The sequence below is a fragment of the Azolla caroliniana genome, unplaced genomic scaffold (assembly GCF_043228905.1).
Source record: "Azolla caroliniana isolate FFs.n. ecotype wild unplaced genomic scaffold, voAzoCaro1.0.p SCAF_17, whole genome shotgun sequence".
In the NCBI taxonomy this organism is placed as follows: Eukaryota; Viridiplantae; Streptophyta; class Polypodiopsida; order Salviniales; family Salviniaceae; genus Azolla; species Azolla caroliniana.
In genome coordinates this window covers 574,375-584,589 of record NW_028230452.1, presented here as the reverse complement: position 1 = coordinate 584,589, position 10,215 = coordinate 574,375, and positions in this window count along the sequence as shown.

Here is a 10,215-nt window from a genome sequence, read left to right as displayed (position 1 = left end):
AGTAGCTCACAATGGTAGTTCACCCATGCGCTCACACCTTAGAGCTTGGATGCGATCTAGACCATCTCACTACAAAATTAGTGGCGACTGATGATCAATACACCATTGTGTAAGAGAGTGGATTATATTCTCTGTTTGGTCTGAGTGTAACATTAAATGTGCATGTCAGTTGATAGTAGTGGAGATATTCCTTTTCTGTCAACTGACTTGTCATTTAATATGACCCAACTCCCTAGATACAAGCTAGTGCTAGATAGTACTTATCTTGAAGTCAATGGCACATACTTCAAGACTAAGTACATTGTAACTTGCCCACAAAATATTTTAGTTGACTTGATTAGCCAATACTATTACCTATTTCGCTCTATCCTAAATCCATTGTGTCCTACGCATCTACGATTTCCTAGATTAACACCTTATCGACCCATATGGTCGAGTTGCACACTAGCCGCTCCTCATTTGGGGCACTAACACAAAATCTGTAGTCTAAGAGCACATATGGGGATAGATTTACAACTTGGGGCTGATAATTGATTATATCTAATAGGGAAAGCCACACATAAGGCAAATATACCATAAATGTGGAAAATAAAGAGATAAATATTCAAATTATCAAGTTATTATTATTTTTAAATAATTAAACATTTAAAAATAGCTATATAAGGAAAGGTCTTTGTCCTCCTCGTCATTATCGCATTCAAGAAGTTCAAGAGCTCAAGAGCATTGTCGACGAAACAACTTTGTTATTTTGCCATTTCAAGCACTTTCTCTCCATGAGGCAACCATGAACGGGGGGGGGGGGGGATTGCCAGGTTGGTGTAATCTAGCTTTTTCTATAGATTCTGATGATATTATACCTTCACAATGATATCATACCTTGTCATTTATTCTTAGGATTGAGAAGTTATTGTAGTTCAATTTTTTTCACATTGAAGGTGACTTGTGTCATGTGTCATTGGAATATTTCTCTCAGTATAATAGTAACTCAATACAACAAACTCTAGAAATCCCTTTTGGAAGTTTTACATATTATTATACACACAAAATTTGCATTTTAAAATTTATTAAGTGGGGTTTGAATTTGATATTATGTACAATGATGGTTAATACAATTATACTTCCATGGATTTTCATACCTTATCTAAGAATTGGATAAAAAATGTGATAGATTGAATATAGGATTATTGATTTTCTTGTCTTAAAATTATTTACATTCGAAATTGGCTATGTCTTAAGAATCATGTAGACATACATGAGATGTTCTTGAAAGTTTGCTAAAATAAGGCATTTTTAGACATCTCACTAAAGTGTGAAAAAGAGAATATGACATATTACCTATTTCACATGTCCCGGTGTTTTTAGCATAAGTGTCATGATTTAGCAAGATCATTTATGCACCCAACAATGTTAATCAACACATTGGGTTGTGGTCTTCTATGTAGCCAAGGTTATCAATGGGTCATGTTGGTTTGTTGATGGGTGATTTTAATATGTGTGTTGATGCATCACAATCTACTTCACGATTCTCATTGATAGATTTTTCTGAGCAAGTAGTTTGGGACAAATTGGTGTTAGTGGTTTTGAAGTTCAATGTATGGAAATGGTTGCATCGAGATAAGCTAGGGTTTAGATTTCAACCTATGCAATATAAGGGAACATGGAATAGGTTGGACATAATGTATGTTATGCACGACGAGTCCTTTTTGCAAGAGATGCTTAATATGTCAATTGTGCAAAAGGTTGTGACCTCAGATCATTTCCCCATATGTTTTGGGCTTAATAAACATGTGGTAGATATATATAAAACATTGCTTGACAAAGTTCGTTTAAGGTTTAATTGTTCTTTATTATTTTATCATTTATTGGATGCTATATGCAACAAAATTTCAACATGTTTTTAGAACATGTCAAAGGGATGGCATGCATGGGATACTACATTAAGAAACATTAGTGATATTCATTATATGTATGGTATGACGAATGATAAAAGCTATAAGCAATTGATTGATAAGTTTTCACATATTCATACATGATGCAATGTACTAATGATGAATAGAGCTTTGGATCTTCAAGTTTAGTTGCAAGACATTGTGAAGAATTTGTATTGCTAAAGTTATCAAAAGGCAAGCCTATGTTTGTTACAAGAGGGATTTGTAGATAATTGATGATCACAATCTCATATGTTATTTCACAAATTAAGACCATCATATGTTCGTTCGAATGTGGTGCAAATTAAAATAGGAGATGACATTGTTGTAGACCCAATAAGGTTATTGAGTTATGTATTTCTCATTTTAAGAATTTGATTGGGCCAGAGTTGATTATTAATGAAAATGTGTTGAAAGCATGACAAGAGTTTGATAATGTAGTTGGGTGTGTTGTGAATACAAATATTTGTCAAGAGTTGGATGTTGAGGTGGAAAAGGTATCGTTACTCCTTCCAAATGGTAACAACCCTGGTTTGGATGGTATTACAAATGAAGTTTTTTTAAGGTATGTTTGCATGCTTAAGAGTCCATTCACACAAATATTTCAACAATGTTGGTATTCTGGTTTCATGCATGAGAGTTAGACAGTGGGCCTAATCAAATTGATACCGATATTACCATCTTCGGAGTCATTTTCATCAAAGGAGGCCTATTTCATTGATGGGAAGGTTGTACAAAGTGTATGCAAAGATAGACTTAAGAAATTCTTACCACAATTTATTCACCCATCTCAATATGGTTTTATTGCAGGCATAAATATATTGCACAATGTGTTGAATTTTCAAATGGCTACCGTTTATACTCAACATACACATCAAGAAATGATTATGGTGCAATTAGATCTAGAAAAGCATATGATCATGTTAATTGGTTTTTTCTCTTAGGTGTGATGTATAATATGGGGTTTGGCCTCATATGTGTCAACTTGCGTCAAGGATGTCCACTAAGTCCATTGCTATTTGTTATTGTTACACATCCTTTGTTAGTAATGTTGTTCAATCTTGCAAGCAGTGGTGATATTGTGGGTTTGCATTTTCCTTTTGGTAAACAATTGGTGGCACAAGCATTGGTTGATGATTCTTTTATGTTTCTACAAACCTCAAAAGAAAATTTTGAATGGAGTATGCAAGTTTGGGATCAATTTGTCTTGGCTTCAAGGTTGCATATAAATTGGAGGAAGTCTCGTCTTTTTTCTTCTATGGAGAGTGATTTGGAATGTTTGGGATGGCGAGGGTCAATGATTACACACAAATCAATTTATAGGCATTTGGGGTATCCATTGGGTGTTGATGTTGCAAATGTTCAATTGATTGATCAATGGATTGGTAATAATTTGAAGGACAAATTTATGTACTAGACGTCTCAATTGTCGCCATTTCATGTACGACTCAAAGTGGTGCAATGTATCTTGATACCATGTTAGTATATTTTTTACCATTACTTGGACTAAGATGCCATTACAAATATTGTTGCAACCTCTTTGGTTCATGTTGTGGTGGAAGGGAGAAAGACTAGGAATTACATGGATTTCATGGGACCATTTGACTACTCGCAAATTATTAGGTGGTACAACAATATTGGATTTGGAAATGCATTTTATTAGAGACATAGACTAATGTAAGCATTAGATAAGGATAGAATATGGATGAATAGATAAAAACGAGAGAGAGAGAAAGAAGGGTGCCGATCCACCCGAGCGAAGGGATCGAGACGGACTCGAGCCTCGATCGGCGTCCCATACCACCGTCGTGGCGTCAAGTCGTACCTGGTGCTGGCGCACTCGCTACAAGAGTTGACCCACCACAATACAGAGTCTCGACGTAGTCAACAAGATGATGAAATGAGAGTAGCTAGGCCTCTTATTTATAGTGATACCCAAGGCCCCCAGCCATGTTCACACTTGGCCCAATGGGTTGTCTCAATCCCGAGGATTAAAAGTAATCCTCCCCTTCTTTACACTCTCGTTTAACCCTCACACTTATCCACGTGTATAGAATACTACGGTAAATTCTCACCACGGGATATTATATGGGCATGCCCGTAACATACTCCCCCCCTCTTTAAAACATTGCATTCTTGCAATGGAAAGTTAGGGAAGTTAGTTCTGAGAGTATTTTCACGTTCCCATGTGGCATCTTTTATTGATTTATCCATCCATTTTATTTTAAAATCTCGGATTTCTTTAGTACGTAATATTTTTGTTTTAACATCGAGAATTCTTTCTGGTACATGTGGTTTAGAAGATAATTCTTCAGAAGTAACCAGAGTTTCAGTTGTAACTGTATTGTCGCCAGAACCTAGAAGTTCTTTTAGACGACTCACATGAAAGACTGGATAAATTCCAACACCATCGGGAAGAGCGAGACGATAGGCTGATGACCCAATGCGTTTGAGGATTGTAAATGGTCCACAAAACCATGGGGCTAACTTAGCACACTTACCCGTAGACAATGTCGTAGAATTGTGAGGTACACGTAAAAATACCTTCTGTCCAAGGTTGAATACACGAGGTTGCCTATTACGATCGGCATAAAAACATGCTCTATCTTGAGCTGTTTTTATATTATCTCGTGCAATATGTAACATATCTTGCATATCCCAAAGAAAGTTCTGCGTACTTCGCAACTCATCATGATGTATATTAACATCAATCGGGGCTCGTGGCTGAAAACCATACATCAACATAAAAGGACTATATCCCGTCGACGTATGCTTGGAGCTGTTATAAGCAAACTCCAGAATTGGGAGATAACGTTCCCATTTTGTTGGTTTTGTACCAACGTATGCTCGAAGCATGTCCTCAATAATTTGATTTACTCATTCTGTCTGTCCATCGGATTGAGGATGATCCGTGGAGCTCATGCTCAGCGTAGTTTCTAACTTCTTAAAGACTTGCGTCCAGAAGTCACTAGTAAACTTTGGATCTCGATCACTCACGATATCCATCGGTAACCCATAAAAACGAAATAACTCGTCAACGAATTGGTAAGCCAATTCAGGAGCTGTTATCGTGGTTTTAGTAGCAATAAATCTGGCCATTTTAGTTAGTCTATCAACCACAACCCAGATGGCATCATGGCCTTTTTGGGTGCGAGGAAGGCTAACAATAAAATCCATGGATATACTTTCCCACTTAGTATTGGGAATGTCCAAGGGATGTAAAAGTCTTGCGGCTTTAAGTCGCTTGGCTTTGTTAACATGACATTGGTGACATTTAGTCACAGAGCTATGTATGTCAGGACGCATCTTAGGCCAATAAAATTGAGTGGAGATGGGAACGAGTGTACGATGTATTCCAGGGTGCCCTGCTGAGGGTGCATCATGGCATTCAAAAAGAATCCTCTTTTTGACCTCGGGTAAATCTAGAACACAAACCTTCCCATTACGATAGAGCAGACCGTTAGCAATGTGGAAGTATTCCTTCAAGGATGTGGTGGTGTCTATTCCAGACTCAACTCTTACCCAGTATTTTGCAAAATAACTGTCATCAGGATACTTCCCTCGAAGGTGATCATACAGATCTGATGATATTTCAGTGAAGCTAAGCATGTTAACTTCACGGATGCGACTTAGTGCATTAGCGACAGTGTTCACGGAACCTTTACGATATCATATGGAAAAATCAAAGTCTTGGATGAGATCAACCCATCGTGCCTTACGACCTTGCAGGTCTTGTTGGTCACAAAAATATTGCAACAACTCGTGGTTTGTAGTTACCACAAAGCGATTTCCATAAAGATAATGGCGCCATGTTTTGAGCGCATGTATAACTGCAAATAATTCCTTTTCTTGAACGGTATACCGACATTGAGCAAAATCAAGTTTCTTACTCTCGAATGCTATTGGTTACCATCTTGATATAAGACAGCACCTATAGCATAATCTCTTGCATCGGTTTCAACATCAAAAGGTTTTGAAGGATTGAGTAAAAGAAGTGAAGGAGCCTTGCAAACCAGGTCCTTGAGTTCCTTAAAGGCGAGGTCTAGTGTAGCATTCCAAACAATAGGTTTTGTAGACTTACATGTTTGACCTTTTAGAAGATCAGTAAACAGCGTTGTCAATTGGGAGTAATTACGAAGGGATTTTCGCAAAAACCCGACAAAACCAAGGAATGATCAAACTTCTCGAATATTCCAAAGAGTGGGCCAAAGCTTGATTTTCTCAATGCGAGAAGGATCAATTTCAACTCCTTGTTCAGTTATGAGATGTCCAAGATAAGTAATTGATTTCTTGAAGAACTCACATTTTGAGATCTTCGCGTAAAACTGTTTGTCACGCAATGTTTGTAAAACAAAGCGAACATGTTTAGCATGTTCTTGTAATGTATAGCTATAAACTAAAATATCATCCAAGAAAATAACGACAAATTTTCCAAGTTGTTCTCGGAAAATGCCATTCATTTCTTGTTGAAATGTAGCTAGAGCATTGGTCAAACCAAAAGGCATAACCAAAAACTCATAATGGCCATAGCGCGTACGAAATGCCGTTTTAGGAACATCGTCCTCACTTATACGAATTTGATGGTAGCCAGTACGGAGATCAAGTTTCGTAAAATACCGAGCTCCCTGGAGACGGTGAATTAGATCGTCAATCCGAGGCAATGGATACGAATTCTTGATCATCACTTTATTCAAGCATCGGTAATTAATACACATACACCATGTGCCCTCTTTCTTTTTAACCAAGAGAACTGGTGCGCCCTATGGAGATTTACTATAACGTATATAACCCATTTGTAAATAGTCCTTGAGTTGCTTAGATACCTCATCCTCTTCGGATTGACTTAAGCGATAAGGAGGTATACTTATTAGTGCAACGCCAGGTACAATATCTATACGATGGTCTATATTACGTTTAGGAGGTAACCCATCTGGTAGTTCACTCGGAAAAACATCACGAAAATCATTTAAGATTTCATCAAGTTGTTGTTCAAAATATGTTAATTGAACCGAGACAGTATCGATATTGTAAACGTGAATGTCTGGATCAAGTACACAATAAAATAGAGTAGAACAAGACAACTCAGATATTGATGGAGAGGAAACAATCTAGAGGGATTGTTTTTTTTACAAATTGAATAAAATGAGTACAATCGTTCAGTACAAATGTTATTGAATGATGAACCCAATCAATAGATAAAGAAGAGTTTTTATTATAAAACTAGGGATAACCTAGTATTACATCAGTGGTACAAAGATTCATTACATGGAAGTCTACTTCCTCTATATAAGTATCAATAGAAATTCCTAATGAATGAATCGCCCCATTGATGTATTGTACTCTTCCATCAACCAAGTGCACCGTATAGGTGTGATCACTTACGGTGGGTTGGATTCCCCATATCTGAAGCAAACGATCATTCACAAAGTTGTGTGAGCTTCCCGAATCAAACAAAAATTTTACGGGAGATCCATTGATATACCTGTTTGCACGTAGTAAATCATTGGGACCCAATACATAGTGAGGGAAAGTACATTAACAATTACTTAAATGATGTGTATAGACCTGAAGGACATTAGGAATCTGACCTTTATGGTCTACAGCTTTAATTTTGTTGTCGTGCTCTTTCCGTTGGAGCTTTTGACATTGCTCTTTTGTATGACCCTTCTTTTTGCAGAATACGCAAAAAGGATGTTGTCGCTTACAATCGTGATCCATGAATTCGTTGGGTGTCTTGCGTTTCCCAGAGAATTGTGACTGCTTAGTCTCGGGCGCTTCGTTGGGTTTGTTGTGGTCCTTCAAAGTGCGTTGATAGCGAAGAACTATTTCAACGGCCTCTTCGAAGGATTTTAGATCCTTATCGTGCACTATCCAATGATAGTCCGAATTGGGGATGCCATTGACAAAACAAGCTACTAACCAATTATCCCCTTCTAGACACGATTTTTGGATTTGGGTTCTAGCATGGTGGACATAGTCTTCTAGCGAGGAAAATTTCCTACTAGAGAGGTTCATTAAAGCTTGTGCTACCTCGGTTCGAGAGGGAGGTTGCAGAAATTGGCCCTTGAAAACTATGACAAAATCTGTCCAGGTATCGAGCAATTTCCCCAAAGTACGGAGCCCACGCCAACAGGCGGCGGCCTTACCCCCTAGTTCTCGGCCGACATATGCAATCTTCGTACTATCTGGCATGGGATAGAGCTCAAAATGAGACTCCCATCGGCCCTGCCACATGTTGATTACTTCTTCGGTTCTATCATTTTTGTCTCCCGTAAATGGCTTAACGACAAACGACGGTTCACCCTATCGCTCATCAGGTCTATTAGTCTCACATTGTAGACTAATGACACGTGCCTCGAGAGCACTTTGAGATTGCCGAAGTTCGGTCATCTGTTGAGCGGTGAAACTAAGGTATTAGGTTATTTGCGAAAATACATCTCAATGGACATTTGTCCAGGAGGATTCCCTTGAGTTCCTTCCGCTTGAGCGGATGACATCGGGTCGTTATTTTGAGCCATTAAATGATTATTTCTGGAAAAGAAATAGGATAAGGTCAGAGAGATAGTCGTAACATCATGTCGTGATGTAAACATATCATGGGCAAACATTAATCGATATCATGATCTCACATCAATACCCCTCTAGACGTATGAGATAAGGTTCAAGATCAGGTTACTATGGTAACACAAAGGTGTTTTAAAAACCATGTGGGTGACAAATGAATGTCTTTCCCTTATCTCTATATCGATTTTATATGGCGGCTCCCCGAGGCTCAACCATGTACGTCCGCGTCATGAGTAGTTTATACACGAAAAAAAATGTTAACAATAAACTATGTTTCGGTGCCCACATATGTGGTTTCGGCTCTTTAAGTCCTATTACGAGGACCCGAAGTGCGCTTAGACCTCAAGTTTAAACATGTGTTATAGTCATATGTATCAACGATGTTTTATGGTCTTGGTCATATTTGAACTTGAGACCTCGAGAACAAATACATTAAACAGTTGAGCCAACCAAGTAGGTTGCTCTTCTTGAATGTTTAATGTTTCATGCGTATAAAATATATGCAAGGCATTTGCCCATATATGTTTTTTTAAAAGAAACATATATGTCAAGAGTCCTTATTTCGCCCTTCTTTACTACAAAATATGTTGGTACATTACCTAACCTCAAGTCTCATAATTATGATGGCATACGCCAAAATGCAACCTAATGGTCAAGCCAAATGAGCCCTCTTTTCGTAGTAGGCCCACATGGCCCATCACATGGTTACGTCATTATGAATGCCTCTCGTAAGAATGATCTCATGGTGGCATCGTATCCATGTAACAAGGGAGGGATGTTGGATATGTGTGTCATAGGAGCGACCTCACATGAAGTGGGTCAAGCCCTACGTACTCAACATCATTATGGCTATAGGCGTTTCTTTCCGTAACGAAATATCGAAGTTACCAACGGGGATTTCAACAATAAAAAATTGTTGAAAAAAGGGATGGTGACAATGCTATTCTCACAAAAATATGAGGACGGCCACCAAGATCCTTTCCCCAAAAAGGAAAACATTCGATTTAAAATCACGTAATAACTTATATACACATATGTATATTATCACATATATACGATCAACTACGTATACACATATGACCACATATGCCTATAATAAACAAATCGTTATATTTAATAGCCAAAAATGACGTAATCGAGGCATATACCTCTACGCACACGAGACATCCAAAAATAAGGGTTAATCGTAATACGCAATTGAGGTATTGACCTCTTATGCATACGAAACCAAACGCATATAATTTACAATGAATCGAGGTATTGACCTCATACGCAAACGTAACATATGTTTGTGAACGTAGTACGCAATTGAGGTATTAACCTCGTGCGCATACGACACTCGTCACATATTCAATATACGTCAAATGAGGTATTGACCTCGTACACATATGTAAACGTTTTATATAACCAATTTATTACCACTACAACATCATTGAATCTATAAAAAAAATACATATTAACCATACACATGATTAAATTGGGAGAAGAAAGAATAAAAAAAACAAGAAAGATTACCGAAGTTCCTTTGTTGATCCTTGTCTGCATGAAGGTCGATCGCACGTAGATTGATCACCATCAATCAAGAACACAAAACACAACAAAAGAAACATTAGAAAATGAGCTCGGATACCAACTATTAGAGGCATAGACTAATGTAAGCATTAGATAAGGATAGAATATAGATGAATAGATAAAAAGGAGAGAGAGAAAGAAGGGTGCCGAT